Raw genomic sequence first — 12,105 nt, forward strand, 5'->3', positions numbered from 1 at the left:
TCTATCATTTAGTTTGCAAAAATTGCTTAAAAATAGAACTGTCATTGCTCTAGTTATGAAGGACTAGAAGAGCACAATTAAATATTTGGGCCACTTGGTCTATAGATACTGGTATTCTGTAAAAAACTATTGGCAATTTCATACTAAAAAAAAATTCTATGTAAAAAATTAACAAAGACCAAGTTTTCATATCAACCTTTCAGTCGTTGTAAAACAGTTGCAAAGATATGTTACCCTTCTTGTAAAAGCTAGAAATTACCATGTGTCCCCAATAACTAAATTAGACATATTTATGAACTCTGAGCTTTCTGAAAAGAAGTTCAGAAACCATTACCAGAGTTTTTCATTAAAATTTAAAGTATATAAATAACAAATAATGACATATTTTACTTTTCAAAATAGAAAAATGATAAAAAATATTTATCATTTCCTTTTGATGAATTCTGCCTAAAGCCATCAATATTATTTTATTATAATACTCAAAGTATAGCAGTAAATTTCTCTCCACTGAATCTGTTCTGTCATACTGCTTCCAACTATATTTCGAACTACCACATTTCTCAAGTTAAAATTTGTATTATTATATTTTTAGAAGATGAGGCTATTTTATAATTATACTCTTACCACTTACAGATTAATTTTTAACTTAACGAATGTATTCTACTAGGTGTCATCATTTCCTTATATATGTTGTTTTTCTCTATCAGAGCTGTTTGATTGCTAGGCTGAACACAGAACATTTGCTTGGCAAATGGTTTAGTACTTTTGCTACTTTGGTATTATAAATACAAACAAATACAGTCATTCCATCCATCTAAAAAATATGAAAGCACAAATATTTCTATAATGAGACAGAGAAATTATCCACAACCCTGTTTATAGCTTTTAGAAAGTAAAAATGTTTTTAAAGTTGTTAAGTCCTTCCCTTAATTTAAAAACTAATGTTTTAAATAGATCTTGATGATCTGACTCCATTCCCTCTACATGGCACAAGTTTTTGACCTTCTGAATTATTCATAAGCCTCAAATGAAGTCCTATGTTTTAAGTATGTCTTTGAAGTCTTCGACTAGATTCAGTGTTTACAAGGATTGTCTCTGCATGAATTGGGTCATGTTGCTACCATACAATGTCCTCAAACTAAAGCACAATAAAATTCTGTATCAACACATATATGATTCATCCTAGCTCTTTAGGATCAAAGAATAATTGAATTCAGCAATTTGGGAACTGGTAAATATGGTAATAATTTAACTTAATTATTCTGGGTTGACTTTTCACAAGTATTTAATGTAATGTTTCTTTGGAAACTGTTAAGGCCCTCACTAAAAATCCAAGAGGTCATTTGGTTATTTCAACTACGTAAATAGAAGATAGATTTTCCTGTCTCTAATTTTCAATATTTCTACTGAGTGGTGAGATAATGCAAATGGACCAAAGCGCCAAGCCAGGCTTCTGCAGAGAAAATCTGAGTCCTGCAAGTTCGATTAAGCTAGCTAATTTTCAGTCAAACAAGCTAATTTCCAGACAGATTCTTCTGATGTTTTCCCTCTGTTTGTAATTTGCATCATTAAATAGCTCAGTGTTTCAAAGCAGCCACAGCATTAAGGTCACGGGGCTTTGTGTTAAATAGCAACCACCTCGACTTTTTTTAAGGAAGGAACAGAGAGCAGCTGATCCTCCTGTAGCATGATTTTCTTTTTTTCTTAGTGGGAAGAGGCTGAAGTGTCTTGTGGATCACAGAAATTTGCTTTGGTTCGGAGAACAGCTTTCCTCAGTGCCTTTGTGCTCCAGAAAGCCGCCCAGGATCACAGGTGGCCTTGATTATCAAGATTTTTTTTTAATGGTGTCCCCCTCCCTCTCCTGGAACAGCAGGACATCTTCCTGACATGAATATCTCATTTTAAGTGTCACAAAATCCAAAACTCTTAAAGAGATATCCAAAACCTAAATTTAAAAAAAAAATCTAACATCGAACTTCAAAAGATAAAATTGGTTCATAAACATTTCTGGTGTTACAAAAGAGTTATACAGGTAGATAGGTAGTTACGGCCTCTCATAACCAATTTTTTTCTAGAAGGTTTTCAAAGGGCTGCTTCTAATATTGCATGCTTAGTACAGAGAGAGCAGAAAAACACCTCTTTACTTTTACCTATACTTCTCCAGAATAAAATAATTTCTCTTTGTCTTTCTGGTCACAGAAATATGTACTTTGGCTCATTGGCCCCCTGGAGCACTGATAGTACTCTACAAGCTGACACTGGTGCAAGTATTAAAAAATCTTCAATCATATAACTCAAAGCCATTCATATTAATGTGCCTGCGTCAAATTACCCTTTCTATTCTTCAAGAAGAAGAAAGACCATAAAATGCTCTCTGAATCCATAAGGACAACACCATTGGCACAGACAGGAATTTTGCTCTGAAGTGACAGCACTCCTCTTCTGAAACACGACCTAATGACTATAAAGGGTTTCTTTGGAAACACCATATTTTGTCATTAAACTGTCTTTACCACATCACATGCTCCCAAACCATTCTATACCAATGTTCCCAGAGAGTATGGCTCTGAAGAAAAACTGTCATCTTTAATAAAGAAATGCAATAGATGTTTCTCATGGGGAAAGGCCCAATTTAATGTGTGGTATCTCTGAGTTTCTATTTTGTCTTGAGTGTTTTCAGCACATTCTCTCCACATTCCCAAAAGTTAGAAAGTGTATTTTAAGAAATGCCACCATTTTTTATATTTACTAAGAACAACATGCTCAGAGACTTATTTCTGTGGAAATGTAGACCACAGAATTTAGAAACACACAATGTAAAAGAATTCAACATGTTTTAGGATACCACTAAGCTTTTGCCAAGTAATAATGGGATCTTAATGTGTGCCGTACACACGAAATTGTTTATGTCTTTTCATTGAAATGAGTTCTTATTGTAGCAAAGTAAACTTGGGGATTATACACATTCCAATCTTGCAAAAAAGTGCCTTTTTAAAAAACTTGAGTTCACTAATACCAATCCTCTTTCAAGAAGGAATACTGCTCCCTCTTCTTGAGTCTCTCAGCAATTGGTTTCTGGCTTGAATATAAGGCCTGCTGCTCTGCATCCTACTCTCTCTCTCTCAATAGAGTGTGAACAGCTGTGGGCAGAGACTGATTCATACATAGCATTTTGCACAGTATTTGGCCCATTTGTTGAACCAATAGTTCATGGAATTAAAATACATTTTGTTTTTCTTTGCAGAACTGTCATGGCATCACGTTACAATGTTTCAGCTATTTTGAAAAGCCTTGATTTGTTGGGGGTTGGGGAGAGGCAGAAAACTGTTAAAGTTCTCTCCAAGGAAGACAAAATGCCAATAAGATCCATTAGGATAGTGAGTTCGAAGAAACGACAGAAACCAAATATTCTTCTGTGGGCTGTGTATACAAACACTTGGGTGCAAAGAGCCCCATGCTATTTAAATGGATGAATTCTCACTTACATTTGCTATTCATCCTACTCTGAGGATGTTAGAAAAATGGGAGCAGATTTAGTTATTCATCTTTACTTGCCTAGTTAGCTCCCACGGAAGAATACAAAAATACTTCAATAAAATAAGAGATACAAGAAAGGTTCTTTTGAGTGCATTCTGATGTGTGCAAACATGACATATTTAATTAGTATTATATTCCATCTTTAAAAAGACACCCAAGATTTGAGATATGAAATTACCTCTTAATAACGTACAACTGCTAAACTTCTCAGGCACCCATAACTACTACTAGTTAGTGCAGACCAGAAGTGACTATTTCTCAAAACGGAGCAAAATGCATACACATGTAGGTCACAGAATAACAAAAATAGAACTAGAAACTTATTGTTTTTATACTTCTCCATGGAACAAGAGTGGTGTAACTGTGATGTAAGTTCATGTGACTAAAAGCTACACAAACAAGCAAAAAAACTGCATTAACTAGATCATGAAATTACTTGTGGTAGGTAACAGATGTGTTACTAAGGACATTTTGTTTATCCGTTGCAGTTAGGTTGAAGAGAATCATCAGGCTTATAATTTTGCTTAAGAAAACTAGTTCATCTTCAAAAAGCAATTCTTTTTGGCCCCCACTCTATCAGGCTGCACAGAATTTTCAAAGCAGCACCATGTTGTAAAAAATGCCCTTTTAATCAGATTACCCTTGGCGAACGTCCCAAACTCAGGCTGAAGTGCAGTGCTTGTGGTTTCTCAACAGCTTACACTAAGCCTGCACCATGGAAATAATCTACTTTTAAAACCCAGGAAACAAATCGACGGCACTAAGGACATAAGTCGCTGTCATTAGGGAGTGATTAGGCTAAACATTTTTATACACTCTACTAGCCCACTTTCAAATTATATATCTCTGGCAGATAGGAAGAAAGGTACTTCAGGTGAGTGTTCAGAACAGCCATGCGGAAAAGTTAATAAATCCAAATGAATAGAACAGTAAGAGGAAGAATTAAAAGAGCTCTTGTTTTATTTTTAACTTGCTAATACCTGAATCAGGATTTCAGGAATCAAAAATGGAGGGTTTGGTCATATAATACACATACCCAAAATATTTTTCTTTTCAGCATATTTTTCTTTTTAGCATAACTTTTTTAAAGGTTTAGTACTACACATGTCTCTATTACTTATTTTAGGATAACATGCTTCCTGTGTCACATATTTTAAGTAGGAAATTCAATGAAGATTAAGAAAAAAATATCATTTTTATAATTGATCATTATAGGCCATCCCATTCATCTTTCTTTAACAGTTAGTTTTGGGGATTTAGTGGCTTGTCTTTGTGTTACATTGTGGAATACAGTAGGAAGTTACAGCATGATTCCAAATGTAGCCACCTCTTCTTGTCCCACACCCATCCCCCTGGAACTCCTCCCTTCACATACCCCAATAGAGGGATAGAGGGCCCTGGTAATTAAAGGCTTACAATCTCAGATTATATATTTATTTTACTTTTTAAAATGTGTACATTCATTAATGAAGCTGAGCATTCAGTTGCTTGGTTTTATAACTTTCTGGGTTTTTTTTTTTCTTATTTATTTTGCTTTTGTTTTGTCTTTGAGAAATATAAATGAAAGGTATCAACATGGTTTTTACATGTAGAAAACATTGACTTCTTTAATGAAAGAAGCTAAATATATGCTCTCAGCCAGTGGATATAAGTTTATTTTTTTTATCATGGGCTGAAAAAAGATTGGATTTAAGAATGGGCTATTCCACTGGCCCAAAGCTCTGGCTTGAGCAATCTTTGATTCCTTCTTTGGACAATCTGCTGATAGTTTCATTTCTAATTTATGAAACATTTCATTAATCCTCAATCTGTCAGCTTTTTTTTGACAACAATAGAGGCTGACAAAGATTAATATTTATTAAATATGCTTTACAATTTTTTGAAATACTCAGTTCATTTTAGTCCCCATTTCACCTAATTCTAAACAAACTGCACCTTTCCTAATTTCCCCAGAAATCAAATAGACAACACAGCAAACAATTCTTTAAATACCAAATTGTGTAATAATAGATCTAAACACAACATTCAGAAAAAAAAAATCAAAATACAGCTATCCTTGAGCAGAACCGCTAACATTCATATTAAAAGCATCTCCTATCCCAAGTATTTTCAGCATAAATTTTTTGTGTGCTCTTCTTCCTCATCCTCTCTGCACCCCCCCTCCACTTTTCCAATCTCATAAATAATTCATGAACTGATAAATATGCAATTTCAAAAAGTGCAGACAAGGCAGCACTGCATTAAAAAAAAAAAAAAAGAAAAGAAAAGAGCTTGTGCTTTTTACACACAAGTCCTATGCTGCACTTTACGGATGACAAATTTTCTAGTATTCAAACCCCGTGTTGTGTATATGATAGGAGTGTGACTGCATTTCTGCTCATATACCTTGCTAGACATGTTATGAATTGTTTGAAGAAGACTGTAATACACAAAATAATATACATTTAAGGAAATGAAGTTAGCAATGTTTTAAAGCTAGGCACTTTATCGTTGGAATTTTTGACTAGTTTAAATGTGCACTCTATTGAGTTAGAAGATTAGAGATGTGCAAGTTTTGCATATAGGATAATGCTCTCGTGACAACACCATAAAGGTCTCAAACTCCTAAGGTTTTTCCTAAGAGTCATTTATTTGACATCATACGAACAGTCTTAAGAGGCCAATTTCACAAGATCAGCAGTAAACTGTTCTGCCTGAGCTTTCAAACGGGTAAAACCACCTATCTAAGAGCCGGTATATAGAGCAGAGCGAAGGACCTCCATTTTGTGGACTAATTGCTTGATTACCAGCCTGAAACAAAATGGAGGCGAGACCTTTTGAAAGCAGCTCAGCCTGATATATCAGAGGGAAATGGGAAATGTTTTAAGGGGATAAAAACATTCCTTAAAGAACCATAGGCATCTAATCAGATAAATATTAAAGGTAATGTAATAAATATGGATTACTTGGATTTATGTACTGAGAATAGAGATAATAGATAGGAATAAAGTATGGATTGAAAGAGAGCTATTCTAGTTTAGCAACAGTTAAGTTTTAAAAAAGGAAACCTGATTTCAGTCAGAAATGTAACCTTTCAAATGAACACTTAAATTGGAAAACACCATGGGTAAGAAATAGACCACAGCATTTAATTTGGACTGGCTAGTTGGAAGCCTATATTTACTGTACTATAATTTCAAATTTAATTAAGTCACACTGCTGACGCCAGTAGCATCAACACAGTAAAGATGATTAATTGCAAGCGTAAATGAAATATAAACAGCCCTAAAAGTAACATTAATGCAGAACCTTGCACACAGAAATGGTATGATCGATTTAAGTGTAAGCGCCTACCTGCGTCTTTGAGACACATGCCAGAATTGGGATGATGGTCCTGCATCTGAATGTAATCACTGTACCAAAAATATAACCTTTTACGGGTCATTATTTTTCTTAAGACATGTGTCCAACCTCCCCTTCTACTCTCCTCCCCATACTTCAACCCCCAACATGATTTGTTATCTTATAGAAGACTTTTCACACAATTTGCATTGTCATCTTATGGATTGGCTACCGGTACACAAACATGAGCTGACACACTGCAATGGTGGGACTGGGCTGTCACAACAAGGCAGCTGGACTGTTATATATTCACTTTGCTTCCATTGTGCTTCCATTCACAGCAGCAGTAGGACAAAGGGCCCGCCAGAGCTAACCACGGATTGTCACCTTGATTTGTCCAGTCTAGCAGATATGCAGAAATGAATTATATTCTCCTGCTTATGAACACAACACAGAAGCAAATAAGCTTGCAAACAGCATCTTCCAAACCATATTATCTAAGAAATATCAAGCTTCTTCCTAGATACTACATGCTGCCTGGCTCAGTAGGTGAGGAAAAGCGGAAAACCAGTGAAGACACAAAAAGTCTCTGAGTCTCCCATAATATATTCTTGACATTAGAAACTAAACTCTCTCTGATTGAGAGATATGGAATTTGCATTCTGCTTAGCTTTTATTTTTGATGAAGGCTATCACAATGCTTCAAAACGTAAACATATCATATTTTTGAAAAGAATATACAATGTGAAACCCAGTAAATAAAGCTGTTGTTCTTTTAAGAAAAACTATACTAAACTGAAATATTTTTTCTTAAAAATGATAAAATGAATGATTTCATGCAGTATCTATTTATAAGAAACTTCTCAATAAACTCAAATCTTGTCTTATATAAGTTTTACCAAATGTTAAAGCTCTAAGAGTGAAAGCACCCAAAATAGTTTGCTGCTAATGAGAAAATTCACTGGAAGACTTTTTTAAAATGCCAGTTGTTTAATTTACTACTTTATTGACAAAGAGTTCGTATGCCTTTGAGATCCAGGCAGTTTTAATATCAACACATGGATAAACGAAGCAAACAGGGTTTAGAGATTTCTTTATGAAAACATGTCATCAAAACCAGAGAAAAGAGGGAAATTGTTGTCTACCAACTTTCTGAGTGAAGGTTTAAAAAATTCCTTCATGAAGCAAAGAAAAAAAAATTGTTACCTTGAAAAAAAAACCTCAAACCTTATAAAGATCATTTCTCTCTCTCTCTCTCTCTCTGTCTCACACACACACCTTACAAATTATTTCCATTTTTATAGACAATTCTGCATTTTTGCTGATCCTTCAAAAATACATTTTTATGAAACCATAGCTTCATGTTTAAGAGTTCTTGGAGCAACAGAATTTAACCTAAAGTTTGTCTTATTATTATTTGTTAACGCTACCTCCAGTGTATGCAGAGTGCTTGCCTCTGAAGAAAAACCTAGAAAAGCATTCCATTTGTTCCTTTTTTTAAAGTAAGATAAGGCTAATCTGAAGATGCTGCATTTAAAAACCAAGATATTCCATTGTGTATCTGAGTATATCATATTTAAAATAGCCATCTTAAAAATACGTTCCATTCAAAAGACCTATTAATTCTGCATTTTAAACTGCACTATTCTATTGTCTTCTGCTTAATGCACATGGATTCTGTTCACAAAGCAACACTTGGTACCTAGTGCTTTAAATGGTGAGTAGCACAAACCAACATGATACACGTAGTTATAGACAGCATGTAAGAAAAGAACATAAAACCCTACCCCATACAGAAATGCAAATGTTACTTGATCAAAGGACTGCACTTTCACAGTGAAGGAGTCGGTCAAAATAAAACCTTTACTTTAGGAGGATGCATAAGAAAATCTTGCATGTTTTTCTTCAAATATATTTAAGAAAAATCTAAATATACCAAAAGTATTATTATTGTCCAAGAAAAAATTGTACAGATGTGTCTTTCCTTGGAATTCTATGCAGTCAACCGTAAGAGCTCTGTGACCATTCACCTGACTGCAGCAGAATCAGGGCTTGATGGTTACAGAGGGTGACAGAAAGAGACCATTGGAAGTGCTATTATGCAGTTTGCAGGGGAAGATTTCAGCACATTTCAGCTTTATCTAGTTATACCAGGTAGTTTTTTTTGTTTGTTTGTTTTGTTTTTTTTTTTTTCATTTACTAGTTGTGCATAGCTCCCAATACTGAAATTCAACTTGTACTCAGTGACCACCATTTATAGCATTCTTTGCTTTAAGATTTAGCATTATGTGAGAGATTTTCAAGTTGCCTTGGCATTTCAATCTGCTTTATAGTTGTAAATAAAATTTGCACATTAGTGCCTTCATGCACATGGTCCTCTTTGAAAAAGATATGATTCCACTTTATCCCTTTATTTAATCATAAGTTCTGAGAACACAATACAGAGTACTAAGGTTTTTTTCAAATTCATTGCAGAAATACACGCAAGTTTTAGAGCTTTTGTGAAAAATGTGATCTCCAGGGCTAAGATGGTTTCCTCAAAGCTTGTCTTTTGTGCATTTAAATTACAGCATGTACATTTGTCTTTAAAATTGAGGATGTTGTATGAAATATGATTCTGGAATTTGGAGTTATTTGGAATTATTTTATAATGAGTACAAGTTAGAGCTCTGCATTAAATGTAGAAGGGCATTCTATAGTCATTAAAGAGGAAAGATTGAAAATTTAAAGGTTCAAAATAAACACATATGACCATTTAAAAAAAATCAGTAACTATGCTCAAGAAAAAAAAATGTCTTCAAGCATTTAATGGAGGACAAAAATAAAATATTTGTGAACGTAAGATTTTGTTCCAGAAAATAATCATAATCACTCACTTCCTCTCCCCAATACATTCCCTCTCCCCTCACCCAGAATGTTCTTTTGAAACAGGTTAAAAAGGGAGAGGGGCATCAAATCACTGTTCAGCATTGTCCTAAACTTTCATTACATTTAAGAGCAAGGCAAGCCACATAGCTCTGCTCCCTGATATATTGTTGAGTGGGCCTTCTAAGGTTCTATTTTCCACGTAGGGTCAAGACTGCTGACATGGGATTAATCAGCTACTCCTCCTAAACCATGAATCAGAACAATTGCTGTCAGTTTCATATGGTACAACTGCCTGGAAATAGAAGAGTTGGAAAGTGAGAGAACATATCAGGAATGTAGAAAAGAAAATGTTAGTGGACAGTTGTAACTCCAGTTTGGCTACTTGTGATTTGGTGTAGTCACCAAATTAAAATGATGAAATATATGTTTAACCAAGTGCTTTCGGAACATCCATCCCCCACCTTTTTTCCCTTCTTTGAGATCTTGCATATTTATGAATTGTGACATATTATAAAAACTTCACACTCCTTTACTTTCTTTTGGTAGGCATTTATGTTCCAGTTCACATTAAAACATGTCTGTTGACCCAGGGTTACAATCAATGAAGGCCAGGCAAAATGCGTGCAGCTTTTCTGCATACATATTACAGAGCTAACATTGTATTTAACCTCTCCCTCAGTGTTTGCATTACAGAATTGGAAAATAGTAGGTGCAAATGTCTGCATAAAGGGAAACGGAAATCTTTCACTATTAGGGAGGAGTGTGACAAGCTTCTTTTTATATGATGATACACTTAACATCAAAATGGCCCTGCTCCTAAATTAGATCACTCTATTACCAATGATGATATGAAAATGGACACATTGATCACATGTTTGGAAAAACAACTATCTTTAGCTTTATAAATGATATTCAAACAAAACCAAGAGTTATTTTTCTTGGGGATAAAGTACCACATGCAAATTAGCTTTTTCTGTTTGTTAGCTTTAGAATTAGATAGTTTCAGGAAAATAAGTGTTAATACTCTATGATATAATACGTGATCAGGACATATGGGCAAAAGTGATTAATAATTGTGCCATGCCAATGAAATAATAGTGTATTAGAGAATCTAAAACTAAGGGAATTTTCAAAGTGAAAGGTTAATTTCATTACTAAATGTAATATTATTCAGTAGCACTATTCTGTTATTAATTCTAAGATAGAATGATTTAGAAAACAGTCTTTCATAATTAAAAATTAAATAGCTGTTTTAATACTGATATGTTTTTAAAAGTTAAAAGATTTGTTACTCAAAATGATAAGAACAAAAATTATATATGTGATAATATAATAATGCATAAATAGCCATTTATAAATGGAACCATTTCCTATGTACCTGAGATCTGCTTTTACACAACTGATTGAAATAAACTTTGATGTTTCATGATGCTACTACAAATGAATTCATAGCATATGAGAACACAGAAAAAATATTGAGATTGTCCATAAACAGTGCAACAATTGTGTACATATATATAATCCATTTTACATATACATAAATTATATTTTATCTTACCCATATACACAGTAAAAACATATGGGCAGTTAGAGGTTTATTATTATTAAAATACACTACAAAATTGGTATGTTAAAGGAAATTGAATTATTTTACAAAAATTGTATGTAACAGAAAAAATACATATTCATTTTAGTATGCAATAATAAAGACTCATTTTTATAACAAAAATTCTATTGTCATAATTTTATATGCAATATTTGATGTATCTACACAAAAGTTCTCAAGAAGATTGAATCACAAAAGAAAGAAATGGAAGTATCTGTTATCATTTGTCACAAGAATTCATTCTTCTCCAAAAAATTTACCTTATAACTTCAAGACGTTACTTGGAAACAAATGTATAGCTATCATCACCTTCTTTAAGTTTAGAACAACATTTTTAATGTTTTTGGAAATGTATTGATTTGATTAAATAGTATGGGGATTGAAGTTATAACTATATTATTGCTCCATTGAAAAATACTTTTGTTTGACAGAAAAAAGTGCAAAGTTATGTGAACAAAAATTGGCCATAAGTACTCATAAGAAGTACTGCTTTTGGAAGTAGGTGACTTATTTTTATCCAAAAGCAATTAAAGATGAATGTATTTTATAATTGATGAAATATTTGATTATAAAAATAATTGGTTGTAGTGTAATTCAAAAATGATTGTTTAACTGTTCTCTGACGTTAATATATAAGACATTTGATAAAATTACTGCCACGTTTTCAAATTGTGTACAAAACAGTGTAAATAATTTGTAAAAGGCTGTTTAGAATGATTTAAATCTTCTTTCCTGTTTTATTAATAATTTTTATACAAGTAAAAGCACAATAA

The sequence above is a fragment of the Theropithecus gelada genome, chromosome 8, assembly GCF_003255815.1.
Source record: "Theropithecus gelada isolate Dixy chromosome 8, Tgel_1.0, whole genome shotgun sequence".
Taxonomy (NCBI): Eukaryota; Metazoa; Chordata; class Mammalia; order Primates; family Cercopithecidae; genus Theropithecus; species Theropithecus gelada.